Genomic DNA, 26514 nt, shown 5'->3' with positions numbered 1-26514 from the left:
CAACAGTACTAACATTTCCCCAAATGAATACCTGCAGTACTGAGTTCCAGCTTTCCATACATGTCCGCAACCACTAGTGTGCTGGGGGGAGGGGGGCATGGCTACAATTTGTAGCATTTACTGATTTCTGTGCTGTAAATACGCTCACCATAACTGATTCTAGGCTACTATGGTGAGTTCACTGAAACCCACACACAGTCAGCCACACACATACCTGCTGCCATTTAGTAGTGAAGAAGGATGCAGGCTGGGTGTAAATTCTGGTTCTGCTGTGCAAACTTTGGTAAGTTACTCAACCTGTCTGGACTTCACTTTTTCTTTTCTAAAGAGGGAATAATAATAAGATCTGACTGTTGTAAAGAATAAATAAATATGTGAAAAAATTAACATGTGAATGTTTACCACTCAGTGATGACTGTTGTTAGCGGTAACAATTCTATTGAAAATTAATCTCTGGGCAAGTCTCTAATGACAGTCTTTACTCACAAGGTCTTTCCACAAAGTTTTTGCAATATCTTTTTACAAGTAAACCTACCAGTCATCTCCTCCTGGACACTGTTAAGACTCTGAATCTTAAAGTAAGATGGTCTGCATAGTCATAAAAATACTCGTTCTCTGGACCACTATATGAATATTCTGAAAGATTCAGCAAACATATTCATTCAGTATTGAGTCTAAGAAACCTTCACTTGAACAAGTTTTGGCAAGGATGTGGAGAAAAAGGAACTGTCTTGCATTGTCAGTGGGAATGCAAACTGGTGCAGCCGCTGTGGAAAACAGCATGCAGGTTCCTTAAAAAGTTAAAAATAGAACTACCCTATGATCCAATAAGCCCACTACTGGGTATTTAGCCAAAAAATACAAAAACACCAATTCACAGGGATACATGCACCCCTGTATTTATTGCAGCATTATTTACAATAGCCAAATTTGGAAGCAGCCAAGTGTCCATCAGTAGATGAATGGATAAAAATATATATATGTAATGGAATATTATTTGGCCATAAAAAATAAGTCTTTGCAACATGCTAAGTAAAATAAGTCAGTTAGAGAAAGAAACACCACGTGATTTCACTCATATGTGGAATTTAAGAAACAAACGAGCAAAGGAAAAAGAAGACAGAGAGACAAACCAAGAAACCGGCTCTTAACTACAGAGAACAAACTGAGGGTGGGATATGGATTAAATAGATGATGGGGATAAAGGAGGGCACTTGTGAGGAGCACCAGGTGATGTTTGGAAGTATTGAATCACTAAATTGTATACCTGAAACTAAAATAACTAGATGGTAACCAACTGGAATGAAGAAGAAGAAGAATCTGTGGGCGTGTGGCCAGAGCCCAGTGCAGCCATGGCACTGGCCTTGCTGCAGCAGGACTAGGAGCTGCAGGGGGCAGTCGAGGCCCCGGAACCACTCAAGGCCAAGCCCAGCAGGGCTCTGGGAAAACGAATGCAACCCAAGCCCAGAAACGACAGAACTCAGCCAAGGGAAAGGTGCCCAAGTCGGTACTTGCTGAGTTCCTGAAATGAGAGCGTCAAGTCTACCTCAGAGTCAACCTGAAGCTTATGACCAGTGTGAGAAGCACAGTGGCTGAGTTGGTCACCTAGCAGATTGTGTGCCAGAACTGGGGCCACAAGGCCTGTGACCAGCCTATGGCCAAGATGAAGAAGTAGACGGCAGCTGAGAGCACGCTGTTTACAGAGGAAGACTTTCAGAAGTTCCATCAGAAGTACTTCAGCAGCTAGGCTCCTGGGAGGACACAGTGGGAAAGGGATTCAGACCCAGTCTCCTCCTCTGACCTCACAGCCTCTGCTGGCCCCAGGACCCTGCCAAGCTGCTGGCCTAGCATAAGAAAGCCCTTGGGCTTGAGGGGTGAAGCGAGGAAGGAGGAGGGGGGGAGGGCAGTAGGCAGTGTCAGAATGGAGCCGGTGAGCTGGAAGCCCTGGGAAGAACATGCACTCAGAGCAGAGCTGACAACTGTAGGCTTGGGAGGAGCCATCTACCTGCCATTTCTGACTGTTTCTTTTGCTTCGGTCCAAGTAAAACCTCTGGGCCGTTTGCTCTAAAAAGGTTACTAGGCCCCTGGGGCCACACCTCTAGGAGCAGGAGGAGGGCTGCTGGGTGGGCTTCCCAGTTCTGATAAATGTGGACCCCAGAGCAAGAAAATAATATTAATGATTTTAAAAAAGAAAGAAAGAAACCTTCACTTGACATAAAGCTAACAGATTATACCACTCATTTAGGATTTGGACTCTTTTTTCTGTTTTTTCTTGGTCTCTAATTACATGGCATCATGGTGAAATATTAGAACTAGAATGTGACCTTGAATTGCAATTCTTTGTGTGCTGTCTTAATTCCCACTGCCATTCACCTCATTTATGGCTCAGACTATAAACTACTCTGGGGCCAAGTTAGGTTCCATCCATCACTATTTCTCCATTGCCCTTCCAGGACTTGGCACATAATAGTTGATAAGTATTTATTGAATTAAGATGACTTAATACTCTTTCCCAAAATAAGTTGCATTAACTTATTCCCAGAAGAAGCAAAATAAGGATTCCAAAACCAAAATCCTGGAAACTATACCCCCTCTCTTCTCAAGAATCATAAGACATGTTAGCACATTAAAGAATCTGCAAAGTTTTGCAGTTAAGACACCTGTTTAAAATTATTTGCCCTAAAATCTATTCAAGGAACTCCTATTGATAGGGTAACTGTAGTGTTATTACCCACATCTGGACAACTTTGAGAGTGAAATGGGGCACTATTAATAATTATACCAGGAAACAGGAATAAACTGGGTCTACACTAAATAAATCGGACATATAGTCATTCAACCCATGGACAGAAACGTGGAAATACCCACAACCACTGTTACATGGACATATGGATCAAAGCTTAGAATACAACAATTGACCTAAGTCCCTTATTATACTGATAAGAAACATGAAGTCACAGAGAAGTTCAATTACTTCCCATTGGCAAGTCCCTTGGAACTCAGTTAAGAGGCAGAGCTGTGAATAAAATCCATCTTGTTAGAATGACATTTCCAAATCAGTTTCTGATTTGTTCAATCCTGAAATTTAAACAGTTAGTTATTTGGCTGTATTTTCACAAAGAAGAAAAGAAATGCGAGATTTACGTGTTTCTCTCAGAATATTAGCTGTCATGGGGGAAGCGCCGATTTTATGTAGGTACGAATGCAAATCAGATGTCAGCTGGAGACCACCTGTCTTTTTGGAGATCTAGGAATAACTGCCATGAGCTCTCAACAATTTCATGACCTAACAGAAGGCCAAAGCTCTGCTCCAGCTTCTAGAACTTCCCATAGGCCTATTGCTCATGGCCAGCTCTGCCTTCCGGGCTCACGGTTTCCCTGTGACATACTACGGTAACCTAGTCATAAAACTAGGTTCCCTTACCCCAAAACAGATATACCCTCACAAATTCTTAAAACATTTAAAAAATTTTTATAAGAGGAAAAAGAAAGGATTTACTTCACAGGAAAGCAAATGAGAGTCACAATTAAGCTATAGCATTTTATTTTTTTTAAGCTCTGGAGACATAAGCTATAGCATCTAAAAAATATTTGTTGGCTTTCCATGCTATGAATTTTCACTGGCCCTCATCTTTGTATCATCTTCTGGTTATTCACTTACTCCTCCTCCCTTCTCTTTCCTCTTTCTATCCTCTCTCCTCTTCTCTACTGGGTATTTGACCATAAATTCTTTCCCTTATGTTCACAAAAAAGAATTACTTTCCCTTTGCCTTACCATACTCTGGTGTCACTTAGTATCCTTATCTGTGATAGGAGTCGAAGCAGGCAGTATGTTGGGGGGTCCTCTGTCCCAATCATTTCTTCCAATGAAGATAGCCCATGCTTTAAAAGGAAACCAGGTAAAAAATAATATTCTGCATCTTATTAAGCAATTATATAGCTTAATAGGAAGGTAACCGCACTTACTCAGAAGAAAATGATGGCAACCTGGACTAGGATGGTGGCAGTGAAAACAGAAAGAAATGGACAAATACAGGAGATCTTTCAGAGTAAGAAGCCACAGGTATTGGCGGTTGACTAAAGAGGTGAGGATGAGAAGGAACAATCAAGTATAATTGTCCTCTCTAGTTCTCTGGCTTGTGCAGCTAGAGAGTAGGGGGTCCCATTTATAAAGACAGTGGGCCCGAGGAGGGAGCAGGCTCAGAAGGGAATACAATGAGGTTGGTTGTGGAGATGTTGGATATGAAGTGTCCATGAGACAACCTCTAGGAGATGCCTCCTAGACAGGTAAATGTGTGAGTTTGGCCCTCAGGACAATGATGGTAAGGGCACAAGACTTTGGATTCAGAAATAACTGGCTCCAAGTTCTAGCTCTCTTATTTAACTGGTGTGTGCCTTGAGCAAACTACTGAAATTCTCCAAGCTTCTCTCTCTTCATCTGTGCAATAAGACTTACGATTATCCTTTTATGTTGAGAAGATACCTCAGGATACCACAGATACCGTATATGAAACTCAGCACAGCTCAATAAAAATAAGTAACTCAAAAGATATTTATTCAGCAATTCCTATGTACCAGACACTACTCTAAGCATCTTATATGTATTTCCCCATTTAATCCTCACAACAATCCCATATCATAGGCAATATTATTTTCTCCACTTTAAAGATGAGGAAACAAATGCAGGAAAGGTAAGTAGCTTGTAATACTTACAAAGCAGGATTTGATGGATCTGAACGCAAGCAGTCTGGCTTCAGAGCATGCATATTTAACCACTGTACTGGACTTTCTCTTAATGTTAGCAAAAATTATTATAATTATAGCCCTGGAAGTCCCCAGAAAATGATGTGGGAGCATGTGAGTAACTAAATAATGATATTAATAATAGCTAACTTTTATCAAGCATTTATTCTTTGTAAGGCAATAAGCTAAGTATTTTACCCAGATATCTCAACAGTTGAATTTTCTCCACAGTCCTGTGATGTAGGTACTATTATTTCTCTCATCATGAAGATGAAGAAACAGACATGGAGAACGTAAGTGGTCCTGACCAACGTCACAGAGATAAGTAATGGGGTCAGATTCAAAGCCAGACAAACTGACTGTCACTGTCATTTCTAAAATGAAATATTAGAGAGGCAAAGAAGGGAATGTAAAGATGAGAGGAAGGTATAAGACAGAGTTATGAGGGGGGCGCCTGGGTGGCTCAGTTGTTAAGCATCTGCCTTCGGCTCAGGGCGTGATCCCAGTGCTCTGGGATCAAGCCCCACATCAGGCTCCTCCGCTAGGAGCCTGCTTCTTCCTCTCCCACTCCCCCTGCCTGTGTTCCCTCTCTCGCTGGCTGTCTCTCTCTCTGTCAAATAAATGAATAAAATCTTTAAAAAAAAAAAAAAAAGACAGAGTTTTGAGGAACACATGGTTCCATCATCCTGTTAAGAAATCTTTTAAAATGTAAGCAATCACCTTTCCCGGCCTATGCCAAACACGGCTGGCAAACACTCCGTCCTCCACCCGTTCACAGCACGTCGCTTGTACCTGACTTAAAGCACTTGCTCATGGTGCCACCGTGACACGTTCACTCGTCTCCCAGGGATGGAAGCCCTACCATTTGCAGGAACCCTCACCCACCCTCTTGAGCAGCCAGTGCCTTCAACAGCTCTCCTATAAACTTCTGCTGAATTAGAAAGCAGGGGAGAGAGCCAGACGAAAAGGGGAAGGAGAAGGAACGAGGAGGCAGCGGCAAGAGGAGGCTTCTTGCCGCTGACTCCTGGCCTGAGCAGGGAAAATCTAGTTGTAGAATAGGATGAAAAGTAAAATTCCTTTCCAGATCATTCTGCCAGCTGGTAGGTTTTAGAAATCAGGACGGTCTTTGTAGAGGAGGTGACAAGGCAGCCAAGTCTGGAAGGGAGAAAAAGAGCTTCCCCTAGACATGAGAATGGTGAGGGAAGAAGGAAGACATTCCGAGGCACATTTTGGGAGCCGCTCTCTATTTCTTGATAAATGCAACGATAAGGTGAAAGAACTGAACGGGGCCCATGATTAAGAATCTTACGTGTCATTCAAAAGAATTTAGGCCTTAGCCTGGACAGTAAAGGGTCTCACACTCAAAAGCCCCTAAGGGCCAGGCCAGATTGAGAAAGGACCTCCATGTCAGATTGGTGAGCACTTGCCCTGTCTGTAGAGACAGCCTCCACGCAGTTTCAGGCTTCTGGTGCCATGCTGGAATGCAGACCCGCTGTGGCCCATTGTCCAACCCCCCCAGAGGAACCAGAAATCTACATTTTTGTGCAAAATAACCCGTTTTAAGTACTGACAAAGGAAAATCACTGAATGTTTTTAAACAGAGAAGTAATAGTATCACATTTTTATTTTAGAAAGATTACTTGTGCATCCATAAGGAGAACTGACTATAAAAACCTACTAGCCACACTAGCAGTAACCAGTCTTAGCCTACTGTGGTTGGACCGGTAAGCCTCAAGAAGCCTAAGCCGGTGATGAGGTAGGAAAAAAGAGTTCATCATTATGAAATATTTAGGCAGTGGAAAAATTAGACTTTTCAACTGGATGAAAGTAGTGGGTAGCAATGAGAAGAAGTTAAGGACTTTTTCTGCCTAAAATTGCATGATGTTGAATGGAAAAGCTGAGTCTACTCAGACATGTTAATTCATTATTCATTATTCCTATGAAATATCCAAAAGGTAATGAATAATGCTATTCAAAATAAAATTATGAAAATCATGTAGCAACTTGAAAAAGTGGTCATGCACTGCCAAATGAGGAAATGAGCACAAATATCTGTCTATGCCATGATTACAAAAATACCCCATGTCCTACAAATTATATAGGCACACAAATGCTGAATGTAATTTTGAAAAATGAAAACGGCTTAATTTGTTGAAATGACAAGATTTTAGGAGTTTTTTCCCCTTTCATTTATTTTATTGTGATCTTGTAAAACTTGTTTTGCAGTAAAAATAACAAAAAGATGGCAAATAGTGTCTGTGCGACTTAAGAGAAGACAAGCTTGCCACAAACTAAAGAATTTAGGGAAGGCTTGCTGGAGGAGGTGACGCTTGAACAAGGACCTGAAGGAGTGGAAAGTAATTATTGCCTGAAGATGAATGTTTTTCTTGCGTCTCCATGGAAAATTGCATTACTTCCAGGAACAAAAATACAATTCTATATACTGTGGAAAAGGATAAACAAAGACGATTACAACGTTGAAAGAATCTAATTTGCATCTAAAAATCCACTCCGAATTTTCAAAAGATGAACCCATTTTTTTGTTTGTTTGTTTGTTTAAAAGATGATTTTAGGGGCTCCTGGGTGGCTTAGTCAGTTAAGTGTCTGTCTTTGTTCTGCTCAGGTCATGATCTCAGGCTCCTGGGATCCAGCCCCGTGACAGGCTCCCTGCTCAGCAGGGAGTCTGCTTCTCCCTCTTCCTCTGCCCTCTTCCCCCTGCCCCCCTCCCCTGCTCATGCACACGTGCTCTCTCTCTCTCTCTCTCTTAAATAAATAAAATCTTTTAGGGGCGCCTGGGTGGCTCAGTCATTAAGCGTCTGCCTTCAGCTCAGGGAGTGATCCCAGGGTCCTGGGATCGAGACCCGCATCAGGCTCCCTGCTCTGCTGGGATCCTGCTTCTTCTTCTCCCACTCGCCCTGCTTGTGGTCCCTGTCTCGCTGGCTGTCTCTCTCTCTCTCTCTCTCTCTCTGTCAAATAAATAAAATCTTTAAAAAAAATAAAATCTTTAAAAAAAAAGATTTTATAGAATGGAATTTTCAGGGACCCAGAAATCAGAAAACCTGAATGCAGCACAAATTCATCCATTAATTAGCTGTTGTCCCTCTTAAGTCATTCTTTCCATTGAGCCTCCATTTTTCTTTTGTAAAATGGGACAGGTGAGTTCGTTGACCTCTTAAGTTTCTATCCAATAATAAAATTATATTTTTCCCTGCTAAGAATACAGTATTCAGATTCTTCACATAAAGCTTAGGCTTATGAAATTATTGACACACCCTGTTTTGTGTTTTCATTTTGTTGTTGACTGAAGGAGTGTATTTTTAAGATCATCCATGCCTTTCTAACAAATGAGTTATCACTCAGAAGCAGCCAAGCAAACGAACAGTGGAATGATCTGTTAAAAGCTCGGCTAAGGTGCCCGCTCAGAAACTATACACTGAAGTTTGTTTTTGTTTTTGTTTTTTGTTTTGGTGGGCAGCAAAGCAAGATTTATTGAGCGATAGTAAAGTGATAGTACAGGGCTCCCGAAGAGGGAGAGGACCCAAGAGGGTTGCCCTACACTGAAGATTTGACACTGTGACCTCCAAGATGCAGTGTAGGTGAAACTTGACATGTGGTACTATGTCTCCAATAACTTGAATACAGAAATCCAAGAGCAAAGAGGCATGCCAGGGCCTCCTCTTATCATCACACTCAATAGCCCACTTGTGGCATTTGTGCGTTCAGTCCTGCAATCCAGGGCTCTGGAGGGTTACAGCTTCTAATTCCCAGAAGGGGAACACTTGCCACGGGGTACAGTGGTGGTTCCACCGAACTAGAAGCTGCACCTGCCACTGGTAGAGTTTGAACTCTCCATGACTTGGCAATCACAGAAAGGAGTAACGAGACTGGCTGAGGCAATGAACCTTGATTACCATAAGAACTTAGGGTTGCTTCTACGCAATGTCTAAGACCACAGATACTCACTAAGACATCTGAGTATTTCCATACCCGGTACTAACCATCATTGACCAGTTGTAACAACCATTATCTAGTAACACAGAGCAACAAAGGCTCAGAATGAAGGTCTGGGTCACCCCACTAGGCAAGCATGCCAGTGGAAGTACTTACAGAGGGCGAGGAAATCTACAATGGATGGTGGAGGAGAGAAATGATAGATCTCAATTACAGCCTCAGGACCAACTGCAGAAGCAGGGGCTGGAGTAGATTTCACTGACCTTCCCACCTTATCTCTTCTAGGAAAATGCACCTTAAACATGACTCTGACTGGTTGAACTTGTACCTCTACTTTCCAGGAAGATGACCGCTTGTTCTAACAACAACAACAACAACAAACTACAACAAACAACAACAACAAAAATGTTGTTCCCATATTTTAGTTTATGAACCAGATATAATTGGAGGGCATACACGGATCGCAATGGTGCAAGGGGCAGACTGTAAGACATCTTTCTGCAATTTATAGATTGTATTGGCTTCACTTATCCTCCAGACAGCTGCCACCACAACCAACATACTCAGAATTTTTGCTACTTGAGGCAAACGAGCCACACTCGCGTCCCTGTCTCCTCCTGCCTCTTTCTAACTCAGATTCAGAGTCAGATGAAACGCCACACCAAAGAGCATTTGTTTTGGCATCTGAGAAGCTGCTGAAATGTTGGATGGTGCAATCCGGTAGTGCTGAGGAACAAACTGTGGGGCAAATTTTGACCAGTAAGAGGCAAGAGATGGAAAAGAACCAGGCAGATAAATTCTCTTTCCTCTTCTCCCTCCAAGGAATGTTCTGAATCATGATTTCACCACGCAGCCTGGCCAAGCCAGTTAACCTGCGAAGTGACCTGCTCTCTCCTTCAGCTTCTTATAAAGCAATAGCTTGCATGTTCCCTTGCACTGTTTACCATCCTTCTCTGCCTGACTTCCCTTTCTCCCACTCCTGCTGCCCTGGACTAGTCTCTCAAATAAAGCATCAGCACTTAGTCCTTGGTCAGATTCTATTTACTAGAGAATTTAGGTTAAACAACTATATTACGTAGACTCCTTTGAAGTTAGATGGGACCATGTAACTGAATTCTAAACAATGGACTACAAGGAGAAATTATGTATCCCACTTCCAAACTTGACACATACAAATCTGCTCTTTTCCTATACAAACTAACCAGAAAGGAAAAAGAAAAAGATAAACTGGGGACATTTGGACATTTGGAAGCCTCTACAGGGCAGAGCCTCTGTTAGCCTGAGTCCCTAAATGATAGGGGCCTGTTCATATTCCCCCTAACTATTACATGAACAAAAAAAACAAGCTTCTCTTATGTTTGAACCACTCTATATTTGAGGTCTATTGGTCATTGCGATAAGCATACCCTAGTTAACAGACTTAAACCAGTAACTATTAAAGTTATTAAACCAGTAACTGTAATTAGTAAAGATCAAGATTCTAGAAAAGGTGTGATGCAAAGGCTGGGAGTCACATGTTCCTCCTTTTTTTTTTTTTTTTTTTTTTTTGTGCCCGCTTGCCTGAAACTGTATCTTGTTTATAAATTTGTGTAAATGAAGTAAAACAAAAGAGTCATGATTCATTTCCCCAAAATTTACAGTTGACAGGTCTTCTTTAAGAGCCATTCCCACCCAGTCACCCTTCAACCCCTCTTCTCACACCTCCAGAAAAAAAGCCAAGTGATCTGCCGTGGCAGGCGCTTGTCTGCGTAAACATCTTTGTGCAGGCTTTACTAGCCAAGGCTACAATCCTAGGAGTGCAAGCGAAACTAAACTAGACGCAATCATTGAAACTAACAGACTTCTTCCTTTCTACCCTGTGTGTTACCCACAAATGAGAGCAATTTTTCTCTAAGAAGGAGAAAAGTCCCCGTGTGAGGAACACTTCACGTTTGATATTATGGTAAATGGTGTCCTCTAATTTTAAAACTCAGGAGGATACTGCGGCACATAACCACTACTCCTATTTGCAATCGCTGGTTAATCTCAATCTTAATCTTAATACAAACAACTCAAAAATCTCCACCCACTTCATTCTCTTTCTCCCTCTTGATACCCACATCATGGCTCCCTAAAGGTAAGTCTGTGGTGTAGTGGAAATAGTCAAGTTCCTGCCTTTCTCTCCCAGCTCTGTATTCAGTAAGAAAGAACAGATGCTGGGGCAGTCACGTGCTAATAACCGATGGTGGCAGCATCCCAGCGAGGCTGTGAAAGAGAGATACAATCCAAACCAAAGACCGGGGAAGAGGTGAGTCAGGAGTACAGGATGAAGTCAACATCTGTGGCTTCTGCTGGAGGGAGAGGAATAGTTCCTAGATCTTGCTAGATCTCAGCCGCGCTAATAGGACATCTTAAATGGAGGAAACGCTGCCCATTATCTTTCTTTGTCCATTCAACATACACGCCCCGGGAACTTCCTATGCTTAGAACTCACTATACACCAGGTGCAATCAACATTGCAGTGTACAAGACAATTAGATATCTGGTCTGACGGAGCTTGTGGTCTAGTCTAGAAACTCCATACTACACTTTCAATCAGTTAAAAGTACCAAGGGATTTATTCCCATCAGCTTTCCTAAGAAAAAATAAATTGCAGAAGTGATTATTAGTATTATCCTAAATATCACTTATAAAACTTCTAGAAGCGTCCTTGCATGGCTTCAGATATGAATCTCAAGACTCTGGCTTCTAAACTAAAAATCAAAACAAGTTCTGATAAATTAAAATTCCATACCATCTATCAGGGTTCTTTCCTCTCCTAAGATCTTTAAATACACTATCTGATTTTTTTTAAATGAACCCTTTTGACATGTCAGGTAGAGGTGAGATTTGAAATAGTGCTAGATTAGTTTACAGACTGAATACATCTTTTTGCTAATTAAAGTAGCAGGTATGAGTTGGACAAAGGCAAAGGCCAGGAAACTTCATCCTTCACAGATGGTATTTTGCAAATGGAGACTCTGCACAAGGAGAGGACTACAATGGCGGGTTCTTCTTTCAGAAAGAGTGGCTCAGGCATAAGGGGGAGCTGTACGCACAGCTGACAGAGGAGTGGGATGAGGGGAAAGAAGGGAGCCAGTCCCTTGCACATATTACAAGCAACCCTGGATGTGATGATGGCTTGGTGGCTATATTATTTTTAATATCCTTATCAGTTAGAGATGCATAATGATATACTGAGGTCTGAAGCAATATGAGTCAAGAATTTGCTTTAAAATATGTCATTAAAGGACCACAAAATGTTAATATTTGTTAAAACTAGGTCAGGGGTACATGGGTAGAATCTATTTTGCGTGTTTGAAAATTTTCATTGTAAAATATGTTTTAAAGAGCTACACACTGGGTCAGAAACTTGTATACAGCTGAGGCACCAAGCTGTGAGCTTCTAACTGCAGCAGCTGCTACGGCACCAATAAATAGAAAATTCATGAACTTTTATTGCTCATCGTCACTGAGGCATTGCTGCAGAGAGGGGGAAGGTTCCTCGTTTTGGGGGAGGAGAGTTCTGATGCAGTAAAAAATAGGATCACAGTCGCTCTTTTTTGTGGCTCCGAGGAGGCGTTAGGCTGCTTCGGGCTGAAGCTGAACATCTCTTTCCCAGCTCCTGGCTGCCAGGAACTCACTGAAGTGGACGATGAATGCTAACTTCATACCTTTTATGAGAAGCCTATGGCCACAGAAGCTGCTGCCGCTGCTGTGGGTGAAGAACGGAAGGGTTACATGGTCTGAATCCGTGGTGGCGACAACCGACAAGGCTTCCCCATGAAGCAGGCTGTCCTGACCCGTGGCCGTGCCTGCCGCTGCTGAGTGAGGGGCATTCCTGCTCCGGACCAAGGAGGACTGGAGAGAAAGCGCCAGTCAGCTCGGGGCTGCATTGTGGATGCCCCTCTCAGTGTTCTCAACTTGGTCATTGTAAAAACAGGGGGAGAAAGACATTCCTGGACTTATTGATACCCCTGCGCCTCGTCGCCTGGGGTCCAAAAGAGCTAGCAGAACCCACAAACTTTCCAGTCTCTCTAAAGAAGATGATGTCCGCCCCTATGCTGTGAGAAAGCCCCTAAATAAAGAAGGTAAGAAACCTAGAACCAAAGCGCCCAAGATCCAGCATCATCACATTTCCTCCAACAGAAACGTCAGCGTACTGCTCTGAAGAAACAGCGTCCTGAGAAAAATAAGGGAGAGGCTGCAGAATTGGCTAAACTTCTGGCCAAGAGAACGAAGGAGACCGAAGAAAAATGCCAGGAACAGATCGCCGAGAGACAGAGGCTGTCTTCCCTGGGAGCTTCTACCTCTAAGTCTGAGGCCAGTCAAGAATGAGATTTTCTAAAGAGTTACAAATAAATAAGATCAGACATAAAAAAAAAATAGAATCACAGTCTTGGTTCTCTGCACGAATGTATCCCAGATGCCACCCGTCTCCCTGTCAATACAGCTGACACAACATCAGAACCACGGAACCCCTGCTCTTCACCACATCTGCAGCTCCAAGTACCCTACCGACCACAACAGGCACTTTCTTGTGGACCAATTCGTGTTTATCTAATTCTATTTCCATGTATTTCATCCCTATCCAAACACTTGTCCATGGCCACTCTACTATGGTATATTTCTCATTCGTATTATTTAACCAAACAATAATTACTTTTCCATAATGTCATGAATATCTCCCTATTCAGTAATAATGACATTCCCACCAGCTGTTATTTATTTTCTCCTAAAAAATGAACCCACATCTGCATTGTTCCAAACCCCTCTCTCCAACCAGTGTTCTCTCACTTCCTAACCCCATAGGGGATCCCGCCCAGCGCAGGGTTGACTCTGGGCAAACAGTGCTTGGTTTCACTTATTGAGCTACTAACTAAATACCGGGATTTAAGCATGAACACGTCATTCACTGATCCAATGGACAATTGTTAAGCACCTATTGTGTGCCATATGTTACAACTATAAAAACGAATAAATTAGATATCAACCTTGAAGATGGTCAAAATCTAGCATGGGAGATAAGTGGAAAAACAATTGCAATAGGTTGTAAAAAAAAAAAAGTAATTAGACACGTATGCTAGGTAGAGTGGCAACATTAACCAATATACTCACTTTGACTTCTTGGAGTTAGGAGGTGGGGCTCTAAGGAGGGTGTTTCCAAAGGTGAAAAAAAATTCCCAACTTTGCCTCTGAAAGGTAGAGTAGCAGTTTGTCAGGCATGTATAAGAAAGCTTGGATATAAATTATAAAAACTCTGTGAAACTAGAATTAATAAAGGGAAGTCATAAGAGATAAGGTTGGAGGAATAGAATACGAAGGTTCTTAATGCTATAAACCTGGAGATATATTCCACAGAAAATACAAAGTCACTGAAAGCTTTTAAGCAGGGCTGTCAAACAATAATACTTGCATTTTAGAAAAATTCCCCTGTAGTAGAGTACGGGGTGACTCTGCAGGCTTGGGGCGAGGCAACAGGAGCAGTTGCAGGCTGATTGTAGCTGTCCAGAGGAGAGAAGGCGTGCCCCTGAATAAAGGCTGTGGCAGGGCAGGCGCACTGGACTGGCCCATAAATGTATCAGCCATATTTTTTTTACCAGCCTTATTTAAACCTTTATTTCTCTCCCCAAAAGACTATATTTCCTCTGCCAAGTTATCCTGGGAGACTATCAGGGAAAATCTGAGAACAGATGAGAAATAGCTAGGAAATCTGCAAGAATATGTGCCCTGCTCCGTGCCCTAGTATTCATTCCCAACAGACTTTCTCCCTTTCTCTCCCTCCCCACAAAGCCCTAAGCAAGTTCAAGTTTCTCCCAGACATTTCTTGGCTTCTTTCTTCCTAATTTGCTTTTTTTTTTTTTTTAAAGATTTTATTTATTTATTTGACAGAGATAGAGACAGCCAGCGACAGAGGGAACACAAGCAGGGGGAGTGGGAGAGGAAGAAGCAGGCTCATAGCAGAGGAGCCTGATGTGGGGCTCGATCCCACAACGCCGGGATCACGCCCTGAGCCGAAGGCAGACGCTTAACCGCTGTGCCACCCAGGTGCCCCCCCCTTTTTTTTTTTTTTTTTAGATTTTATTTTTGAGTCATCTCTATACGCAATATGAGACTCAAACTCACAACCCCGAGATCAAGAGTCACATGCTCTACCAACTGAGCCAGCCGGGTGTCCCTCTTTCTAATTTTGAGTTCTGATCTTTACTACTCTTCAGCTGTGGGATTTATACTGCAAAGGCTCCTAGTTCTAGAACGATGACTAAGTGGACCAAAGGCATCTGCCTGAGTGGACAAGAATGTGACAACGACACACTGTCATTGCCATACTCTGAAGTCAAGACTGATTTTGACAAGAATGAAAGCTTTCTACCTGCTGCCCCTATCTGATGGGATTTTTAGGGCTTGGAGAAATAGCCATTGTCTTTCTTAAAAATCCTGAATGCCCATGTGAAATTGAATGCCATTTAGATAAATGAGCCATTTATAGTGATGGCTCATATAACAGAATTATTCAGTTGGTTGCTCTGGAATTTGTTCATTTTATTTTTAAAGTTCAGTGGAAGTTAGTTTTGTCCAAGTACTTTGCAAACTTTGTTGAGAAATTAAGTTCCAGGTGGTAAGATCCCAGATAAGTATCAATAGGCATGGCAAAGGTGTCAGGAACATTATATGTTTAATTAAGTATTCATTGATCAGTAACATGGGTATACTTTATTCTAAGACAAACATTGATGTGTATGATAGTTCCTTCTTCAAGGGAAACAAGCCAGGTAATTCTTCAAAGCAGACAATTACAGAACCATGACTTACATGTTATTTGGTGACATGCTAAGCAGGATTCCTGCCACCACTGCTGCGTGGTCAACATCTGTTTTGGCTACTTTATCCTCTCTTTTGGGAACCTTGACCATTTCTGCTCTTCTTCCTGCCTCTGTTCCCCAAACTCCAAGAGTTAAGATACTGTTTACATCTCTCCTAAGCAACCCACTTCCCCACTTTCCCCCTGATCTGCACTTTTTCCAAAATACCTCCTCCTCTAAAGTAGCTCTTTCTTCCTCCTCCAGTTCCCTCCAACAGAGACCACTATCTCATCTTCTCAGCTAGGTGTTAGAGGAAATGCAATCATAATGCCCGATTAAACCAATTCACACCGAAGTATAGGTGGTAGGGGCCTCAACTTGCAGAACAGTGTTTAGAAGAACCCATTATTCCAAATGAATCTCTAATTGGTAGGTTGCAAGAGGGAATTATTTTTGAGGTGTGGGGAGTTAAGAGTTTTTCCTCACTGATTCATACTGACCAGAGCCCCTACGTTCAATTTTCCTTCCTCATAGGGATTTCTAAAGATGATGCATGCTACAGCCTCAGTTCACCAGGTTATAAATAAAAAACCACAGCATGAAACCTGGCTTGGCTTGATATTTCTACTCTCTAGTTGAGTTTCTTTTCTAGAATCGTGTGCACACTTTTGAACTTTTTCTAGATAGGCTTCCATGGCTTCTAGTATAGATAAAAATCCTGATTATCTATTGCACTGTTATCTTTGTCAAATAGCAAAATACCTAGCTTGAAATCAATATTAGATTAGAATAGCGGTGACAACAGTGACCACAAGGACACTCTTAAAAGAGTAAATTAATACGGAAATTAAATAAAGGAGTGAAGTGCATCTTTATGACATTACATTTTAACATCAGCTCATTATATATAGACAAAATTGCCCTTTAAAACTCCCAGACATTACCATAAAAGGGGAACAAGTAGGCAACACACACACACACACATACACACACACACATGCACACACACACGCACACACACGTTTCTCACTAATGCCTTACAGTCAGTTCTACATCCAACTCAGATTCTGTTTCCTCATTGCACATCACATGAAACTGTGGTTTGCATTTAGGGGCTACATTTTAAGAAAAAAAAATATGTTTTTTAATACTAAACACACTTAGGGGTGCCTGGATGGCTCAGTCAGTTACATATCTGCCTTTCGCTCAGGTCATGATCCCAGGGTGCTGGGCTCGAGCCCAACGTTGGGATCCCTGCTCACTGAAGAGCCTGATTCTCCCTCTGCCTCTGCCTGCTGCTCCCCCTGCTTGTGCTCGCTCTCTCACTTTCTCTCTCTCTCTGCCAAATAAATAAAATCTTTTTAAAAAATACTAAACACATTTGGCTTTGACCATATATAGTGGCATTCCCTCAAATTAAACGCCTAAACAAAGAGAGTCCGCTAATTATTGGCTTTCTTTCAAAGAGTTCCAATTCTATCTTCACTGTGTCTCCAAGCTAGGGAATCACGGCTAAGGTATAAAGAAACCGAAGACACTCTCCCTCATGCACACTATGACAGAACTCGGCTTCCTGCCTGGTTGTGCCAACTCCCAAACCAGTGCTACATCCCTACTACAAAACCTAAGAAGCAAGCCTGAAATTCACAGCAAGCCCCCAGAAAATCAAACCTTGGGTCTAAGGCCAAGTTCCACCACCTTATCAGTCAGCAAGTCCATAATGAGTTTCCTCTCTGTGCCAGGTATCCGCTAGGCTCAGGTGATACAAAGGTGAATGATAAAACGGGGTCCCTGCCTTCCTGGGCTGGGCTCACAGTTCGATGACATAAACGGGCAGTTACAGTGTAATGGGTGTTGTGACAGTGAGAAAGGCCACAGGGCAGGGGCGCACAGGGCACGGAGCATCTGTGTCACCTAAGCATATCAGGCGAGGGGAATATCAGAAAAGTTTCTTGGAGAAATAAGCATCTAAGATGAGGGCTTTTATTTTTAATTTTGGTTTTTATTTTTTCTTATTTTTCTATTTCCTTGTGGTTTCAGGCATTCAAAAATTTGCAGGAACGGCACAAAGGATTCTCATATATGCTTCATCTCGATATGCTGAATGTTATACCAGATACACTCTCTCTCATGTATATAACACATGTATAGACAAATACACATTTTAAAGCCATTTGAGAGTAATTTACAGAAATTATGCCCCCTTTACACTTAAATACTCCAGTGTGTGCTTCTTAAAAGCAAGGACATTCTCTTCCATAGCTTACAATTAGCAAAATCAGGAAATTAATACTGATTTAATATTACTGTCTTATCTACAGACCTTATTCAAATTTCACCGACTGTCCCAACATATACTTTATAGCAAAATAAATTCCTAGCTCACGTGCAGCATTCAGGCGTCGCGTCTGTTTCGTATTGTATAGTCTGGAAGAGTTTCTTTGTCTTTCCTGACCTTGTCATTTTTGAAGCACACAATCTAGTTATTGAGTAGAATGTCCCTCAATTTGGTTTTGTCTGATATTTTCTCATTATTAGATTTAGCATAAGCATTTTTTGGCAGTTGATTTTGTGTTTTTGAGATGAGTGTTGAAGAATGAAGGGAAATCAGCCTGCATAACCTATTGCTACATTTATTTATTTTTACATCAGACTTGGGAGGAAGGGAGGTGGAGAGCAAAGGGAAGGCTCTACTATTATTAGCTACTATTGATCTTGCACTTCATAAGGGCCAGGCACTGTTCCAAATGCATTATGTAAGGTAGCTCGATCATCCCTCACACCTCCACAACAACTGATCTTTTCCCATTTTTCAGACAAGAAAGACTGAGGTATACAGAGATGACAAGGCTAACAAGTAGAGCAGCCAGGTTTCAAATCCAGGCATACTGACCCTACTGCCTGTACTGTCAGCAGGAAAGACTTAGTGAGAGCAAAAATCTTACAGAAAGAAAGGCTTGCATGGAGTTCAGAACAAGCTGGACTCCAGAACAGCGTGCAACACTTGGTCCAAGCAACTTCCTTAGACGTTGTGGCTTACGGCTGTGGCGCTTCCGCCCCCTGCTGGCTGCAGTCACGTAGCGCATGCTTTGTACTGCTTTCTCCTCAATTGGATGGAGCGCCTCATGGCAGAACAATGATCGCTGAAATTTCTGCAGCGCAGAATTGTGCCTGACCTCTGAACATGCATCAGGAAGAATTTGGCATTCCCTCCATTCTTCTTCTCTGTGCCTCTCAGCCCCTCGCCACATTCTAAAGGTTGCTCAGCAGAATAAATCCTAAGCCCTGTTCTCACCAGCTTCTTTTATGAAACTTCCCCAGAGAATTTTTTTTTTTAACCATGACAAATTTGGAATCCACTGAAGCAGTAAGGAAGCTAAAGTTAAATTAATCAGAATACAATCCCCAGACAAGACAATCATTGCAGCTGAGGAAACCTGTAGGGAGGGTGTTTGTCCTTGGAAAATATTTGAAAAAGATCCAGTGCAGCTGAAGCAAATCATCTCACAGTGGGCTCTGAAGAGCCACAGAGGATCAAATCACCAGGCAAATAAGATGATGGAGAGGAAAAATTCCTCTGAATGAATCATAAGTAGCCTCTATTTTCAATCAAATTCCCCTTCTCTTCAGAGGTAAGAGCCTGTCCCTCTGAGCTTCAAAAACCCCTGGGGCTTTCACAAAATTCCATTGTTTTCTCCAGTAAGGGGAAGAAATGGAAGGAAAAGCCGGAAGACAATGGAATGGCAGTCTCTAAAGGATGGCACACTGATTGATTCCATAAAAGCCAGGACAAAAAAAAGAAAAAGAAGAAAAAGAACATGTATTTAAATTCCCAAACTATATTCTACTGGAAAATTGGCTCATTCTGCTTTGATGGCAAGTACAGAGAAGTCAGAGGCCATTATTAAACCACTTCTAAGCTCCTTGATAGAATTCTGAGAATGCTGATGCAAGGAGGTCCCGTGTGAGCGTTAACTTCGTAACTTCTAGACACCTGTCAGGTTTGGAGGGACACGAATACATCTGCATACTGATCTTGCCATATAGATGGCTGAAACCTTGGGTCCCAGGTCAAATCAACTCAGATAAATGGCTCCTGGGAGGTGATTAGGTGAAGCAAGCTTGTTACTTCCAGGTCTTCTTGTTTATTTTAATAAAGCATCCAGGGTTCCATGAAGAATTAATCAGAACTCCTTTCAGTCAGCTAGGCGAGTATTTTTCTCATGGCAGAAACACGGTGCCTTTTTAGACCCAGGCTCAGATACAGCAGGCTGTCAGTTCTGCCGCATTCCATTGACCAAAGCAATTCACAGGACCCGTCCAGATTCAAGGAAAGTAGACTCTTTGCATTGGAAGAAATGCAGTCTCAGGGCAAAAGGTGTAGATACAGGGAATGGTTAAAGGCTTGGAGCCATGACTGGAATCTACTACAGGCCCAGAAAAATCAATAAAATCCACTGGGTAACTCTCCACATTCCCAGCATATTCTTTCTTCACATATATTCTTCTCAATGGATGAACTACAAACAGTGCTCTCTAGATTGTCCTGGTAAGATTGAATAAAAAGTAAATTCCTAAATCTTGGGGATAACTTTTCTACCTGTGAGATCTGGAATACCTCAGCTAACTGAAGATATTATATCAGAGCCTATGGATCTGACATAAATTACCACTTAAGGCCATCAATTTCTCATTGAGACCTGGTCTCAACTTCATTCTAGAGCAGTCTAGAACTTAAGAAAAAGCAGGGAAATGTCTCTGATTTTGTTTCCTACAATCTCACAAACTCTGGTAAAAAAAATATACATCTAATTTTTTTTTTAGACATGTGTAATGAAATAATATTATAAAATTAGGGTGTCACAGGTTAACTTCTTGATCAATTCCAATAGGAGTCTTTCTGGATGAAAATCAAAATACACATACTATCTGAAACGTTTTTTACTTATAAGAAGGACCTAAGAACTCTTATTTTTTTGTCTCTTGGCTTTTGACTTTTGAATGGCCTCGATGAATTCTATTTGAATCTGTTCATATAATGACCATTCAGTTCTCAAATGACTAGGTTTTTTAACCAAATCATTTTTCCTTCCTTCTCAGTTTCTTATTCATCTTTTTCCATTCCATAACTGTTCTGCTACCTGTCTAGAAAGAATATGCAAATGGAAAATATATGACCCCTCTCCCCTCAGTTTGCAAATCTATAAATGTAATTTAACGGGAGAATCCAATATTTTCACTAATTATCTTTCCTTTACTATGCTCCAAGCGATCTTGCAAATAACAAAGGCAAAAGCTTACTCTTGTTTTTTGGGGGTTTTTTTTGTTTTGTTTTTTTCTAGTTTAAGTCAAGATTAGAGTAACAACATGATGAACCATAGTATGTTTCTGCTGGTATTTCCATCTTGCTGGATTGATATTATATCAGACAGCCCAATTTTTCCCAAAAGATAGGTGCACATTCAAAATAGTAAAGCCTTAACAGAGATCAATGAGGAAGCCATTTGGGATCCCTCCATTACTTCCCATTTTCACTGAATCTCTTAATTTAGCCCTTTGACCAATGATCTGCTCATTTCACTGTCATACAAGTTCTTTTTTACTCCACCTGACAGTCTGCCTACCTTTTTGGATATTGGAACGTAAAAAACAATTTCAAGGAGTAAAAGCGTCTCCCATAACCTATCTCTGCTAATGCCAACCATATTGATTGCTTGACCTTTGCTAAGTCTACTGACTAGATGGTGTATAATGTTTGGGGATTAAAGATGCTGACTTATTTCTTTTCTGAGTCAAACTTAAACTCTGACTGCCCAGAATCAAATCCTGCACACTGTCTCAACCTGTGCCTGCTTCACACCACTCTCTCTGACATTTGGACACCGCTTATTGATTGAATTTTTAGCAGCTGTCATTCAAGGACACCCAGCTTTAGCTGGGCCAGCATTAGAATAGCAGACTCCCAAGGGCCTCAAAATGACCCAGTCTGACACAAATGTGTATAACCTTTCTGCAGAAATAAATGGATTCAGTCAGGTTCTCAGTTTAATTTAAATTCTCATCCAGTTATGATGATCACAATTAACAAACAGTTTTAGTGACAAAGGCATTCAGACTTAAGGGATTTTCCTTTTCAATAAAGGAAGTAGGATAAGAATGATTTTGCTGGGGTGCCTGGGTAGCGCAGTCGTTAAACGTCTGCCTTCGGCTCAGGGTGTGATCCTGCGGTCCGGGATCGAGCCCCACATCAGGCTCCTCCGCTGGGAGCCTGCTTCTTCCCCTCCCACTCCCCTGCTGTGTTCTCTCTCACGCTGGCTGGCTGTCACATAAATAAATAAAATCTTTAAAAAAAAAAAGAATGATTCTGTTTTCTCATTTCCAATGGGCTAACGAAATCCATGGACTAAAATCTACTTCTATCTAAAAGATGAACTGCTAGCTTAGTGATGCAAGAGCATCATTCAAGACCGTAAACCTCCACGTCACCACACACACAGATTAGATAATGCCCTGGTCAAAAAAAGAAAAAAGGTCTTCACCAAATCAATTGGGTTTTATTTAACTTGTAATTAAAAGAATAATTTTCCATCTTTCAAAAAGAATTTCTAAGCACTTTAAAAATGACAAATATTTTTAAGGTAAGTACATTGCTCACCTTTAACAGCATATTTGCAAGTCATTCATGACCTCAAAGATCAAAGACAATCCTTTCATGTTTCTATTAATAAACAAGTTGTTACTGTTAGGCTTACTATCCACAACCGGATAGGACTATAAACACCTCCAGTTAATAGAATAATCAATGAAGCTCCACTGTTGACTCGTTATAAAATTTAGACTAGGACATATGCACCTTAACATCTTGTATGGTTTAGGGCTTTTTTTGTTTGGTTTTGCGGTTTTCTTTTTTTGGTATGGTTTAGTTTTGAGTGCGCGGGCACTCTAAGACACTGGTCCCAATCCACTTTGAGCAGTTTTCCCCTATTGACATGGAAAAGATGTTTTAAGTTAAATTGTATATTGTGTATTTCCACCTTCTACCCAAAACAAAGTTAAGGTGTCCGAGTTATTGGCCACATTTAGTATGCTATTAATACTGTGTTCTTGGAAAGCCAGTCTCATCGTAAAACGAAATTAGAATGTAAAGAAGAGAATCAGCATTTTTTGCCATCAGGGAAGAATTTCTCCCTTAAAACTGGTGACATGGAACCAATTCACTTTGTCTCGCACTTTAATTGTGTGTATCTCTTTGCAACTAACTCTGTGTTCCGTGACATGTCAGTAGCTTGAAATTAGTCACAGTAGGAGTATTTACACCACAGAAACTGGCAAAGTACTCATAGGTTTAAAGTTTAGTATTAGAGAAATGAAGGTGTTCGATATCTGTATTGTCTAATACCGCAGCTCCTAGCCACATGTGGCTACTGAACAGTTGAAATATGGCTATTGTGACTGAGGAATTAAATTTTTAATTTTATGTCCTCTTAATTTAAATAGCCATATGTGACTAGCGGCTATCATTTTGGACAGCTCAGTTCCACAGTGAAATAACAAGTGAGGACATCTGCCCAGAGTCACAGAGACTGAGGCAGCTAAGGTTTGGGAAGAAATAGGAGCACCTAAAAAGGGGTCACTTCAGGTCTTAGAAAAATGGAACGCAAACCCGTCCAAGTTCTATCATCGCTTTTTGGATCTGCTATCCACACAAGTATTCGTTCATAGGCCTGGAGTAATCAGTTGCGGGGAGAGGCAGATGAAAGCCACCTCCTCATTAAGGTAATGCAGCAAGGAAAAGTGACCCCGGTGCCCTAAAATAATGCTTTCCAAATTTTAACATGCATCAGAATCACCTGGAAGACTCCTTGAACCATGGATTTCTGGGCCCCACCCCCAGTTTCTGATCCAGTAGGTTTGGGTTGGGGACCAAGTATTTGCATTTCTGACAAATTCCCAGGTAATGCTGATACCGATGGTCTGAAGACCACACTTTGAAAACCACTACTCTTTTTTTTTTTCTAAGATTTTATTTATTTATTCGACAGAGATAGAGACAGCCAGCGAGAGAGGGAACACAAGCAGGGGGAGTGGGAGAGGAAGAAGCAGGTTCATAGCGGAGGAGCCTGATGTGGGGCTCGATCCCATAATGCCAGGATCACGCCCTGAGCTGAAGGCAGACGCTCAACCACTATGCCACCCAGGCGCCCCTGAAAACCACTACTCTTAAGCTCATTTATGTCATCTCCAAATCCTGCTTCTTCAATCACCGTCCACATGCTTTTCACCAGGCTGAAATCCTATTAGCTGTGTTTCTGAGACACTAAAGCAAATCTCATTACTCTCTATTGGTTAATTCTATTCTTAAGGTCTGGTGGTAAAACTACAAGAAACCTGACAAGCTCTCCTACTTTACCTCCTCCAGGGTCCCTGGAGCTCTGTTGTTCCCACTATGCCAGATGCTATTTTTGAATGTGTAATTTAAAGAGTTTCTGCTCAGAGCCCCAGCTGTTTATGAAAACTACAGACACCACCTAATCCCCCCCCCAGCCCTCACAATACCTTCCAACAGAATACATTGAACACAAACACAAAAAGCAAAAACAACCTCCAGTATATACCTACCTTTTGCAAACTCTTTGACAATATAGATTCAGCAGGAACGAAATGATTTCATTTCCCAGGAGGAAGATGGTAAGAGGGGACTCTCCCAAATGGAAACACACCTGTTTGAGTAGACTGAAAACCCAGAAATTTGGATTATGAGAGCAAACGGCTTCTAAGTTTTAACTCTAGTTTAACAATGAAAACAATAAGAGGCTTTGTGCTTTCTCCTGTTCTTGCTCCATCCCCTCCCACCCAGAGAAATAAGATGATGGTATTCAGGAGGCTATTTGAGAAACTGGTCCTGAGACAGCCTGGATAAAAAAAGGTTGATAAAGACAAGGTTCACCAACTAAGACAGAAATGATAGCTTAAAGTACAATGCAGGTGATATCAAGGGAAATTACAAAGTAGGAGAAATACAAAAGTGTCAAGTTCTGAGGCCCCACCTCTTGCCTCGACTGCTCAGAGTTTTATTTCTGATCAGGATACTTCCCCACTTTCTACAACAGGATTCTGTTATGTCTCATCAGCACACTGCTAGGAAATTAAGAAACATTTTTAAAGTGAGAGCAGAGATACCAAACTCTGTTCTTTCAGTGACATGTGGTTATTTTTATCTCCAAGCTAAACCACTTCTGGACTAGGGAAAAATTCCTCAGCTTCCCACTATAAACAAGAGATTAAATCTAAACTCAAAGCATAGTACTGAAGAAATAAAAACAGGTACTCCCTATTATTTCTCTTTGGATATAGACTACTTACACTACGAATTACTTGCATACTTTTAAATCCACCTAAATTGGCCTTAAATGGTCTTCCTAGAGGCAGAAACAATTGATGTGTGTTCAAAAGGCAAATTATTTTTAAGGCTAGCCTGAACAAAATATCTTGAGACCATAAACCGAACTGTTCCCCTCACACACAATAAAAATTTCTAATACATACCTAAGTCAGCTTACAAACCCTGCTATCTCCCCTGCACAGAGAGTCAAGAGTTGACTTATTTGTCTAAGACTATTATTCATATTCTACAGCCTCAAAAAAGGGTAAAAACTGCGGTAATGACATGCCAACAAAATAGCAATGATATACGACGCCCCCCCTTATATGTACATATAGATGGTCTGTATCAAGAAGCTACTAATCTTTCTCTCCTTTTTCATTCTCATACATTTTCTTACACCATCTACATTCACCAGGTCCTGCAGTCACTTTTCTCCATTTTACACTTTCTTCACCTTTAAATGATATATACCAAGAAGAAACACCAAGAGGAAAGGTTGACATTCACATTAACTGATTTTAATTCTCCACTGGGACTAAGATGTTCCTATTCAAGAAATATGATACACTCTGACCCCTAAAGTAAGATATTCTTTAAAGAAGAAATCCAAATGGATGGTACATGTAATACAGAAGTTGTTGGGTACCAGAACTTGAAAAGATGTCTGTTTCTAGTATTTTCTTGATAATAGAGCAAATGTCTATTACTTGTGTATTAAATTTCCTAGCAACTGATAAGTTAATTATAGAAAGGGAACTGATCTTTATTCTTCTAGCACCCCATCTTCATCCAGTTAGCTTTTTCGTTTCAGAGCTTCTTATTAATAACGAGCACAACCTGTTAATATCTGCTTACCATATGCCAGACATTGTTAAGCCCTTTGCACTTGTAATCTCTGCACTTTATATTAGCTCATTTAATTATCATCACAATCCATCATAAAATTCATTTCATAACTGTAAACACTGAGTTTCAAAAAATCAAGAATTGTCCGGATTCACACAGCTGGCAATGGCAAAGCTGGATCCAAAATTCTGAAACTTCAAAGCTTATGCACGAAACTCCATGCACTGAAGCCTACCTTGAAAACTGTACTGCCAGCAAAAGAGCTCAAAAAGAACAAGATGGCAGAAGTTTTTCAAAGTCTAATGAGATCCAAATGTCAACTAAAGCTTCCCATTAGAACTATTCATTACAATTATCAGCTCTTGCTGGCTTACAAATAGGTTAAAGAGGAAATTAGCTGACGCAGATTTTAATCACTTAAATGGCTTCCCCCCCTTCAACAGGTGATTTGTTTCACCAAAAGCAAATCCTGCCAAGAGAATTAGATAAATAAGCAACCTGTAATTGAACGGTTCTTATCTAGTCTTACTTGGAAGTTAGCAGAATTGGATTCGTGGTTTCTGTCCTTTTAGGTAAAGAAAAAGTTAATATTTCAACTAATGTCTTCTAGCGAAGAAAAGGAGCTAAGAGTGGCCTTCTTCTTTTTTTCTATCTTTACCATGTTTAGCTATTTGTAACTGAAGGAGTAATACCAAAAGCACGTAGGCAGTTCGAATACATGGACCTTGACTCAGCAAGTTCTTTCATGATTTAAAGCAATCAAGTGAC

The 26514-nt window shown here is 41.2% G+C and overlaps 1 long non-coding RNA gene across 2 annotated transcripts in view; it reads right to left on the bottom strand.

The window, feature by feature from the left end:
* The window catches only part of LOC113253882 (uncharacterized), a 49301-nt gene extending 25058 nt beyond the window's left edge, over positions 1–24243 (bottom strand). The window contains exons 1-3 of one of the 2 annotated variants that reach the window (XR_003315565.3): positions 24135–24243; positions 13831–13907; positions 215–322 (exon numbers count right to left, since the gene is read on the bottom strand). This is a non-coding gene — a long non-coding RNA (uncharacterized LOC113253882). The remainder of the gene's footprint in view (positions 1–214; positions 323–13830; positions 13908–24134) is intronic. The other variant, XR_008960691.1, reaches the window with a different exon arrangement.
* Positions 24244–26514: the final 2271 nt, after the last annotated feature.

The sequence above is a fragment of the Ursus arctos genome, unplaced genomic scaffold, assembly GCF_023065955.2.
Source record: "Ursus arctos isolate Adak ecotype North America unplaced genomic scaffold, UrsArc2.0 scaffold_20, whole genome shotgun sequence".
NCBI lineage: Eukaryota > Metazoa > Chordata > Mammalia > Carnivora > Ursidae > Ursus > Ursus arctos.
Note: the sequence above shows the minus strand (reverse complement) of the source record. Positions and strands in the feature narration are given on the sequence as shown.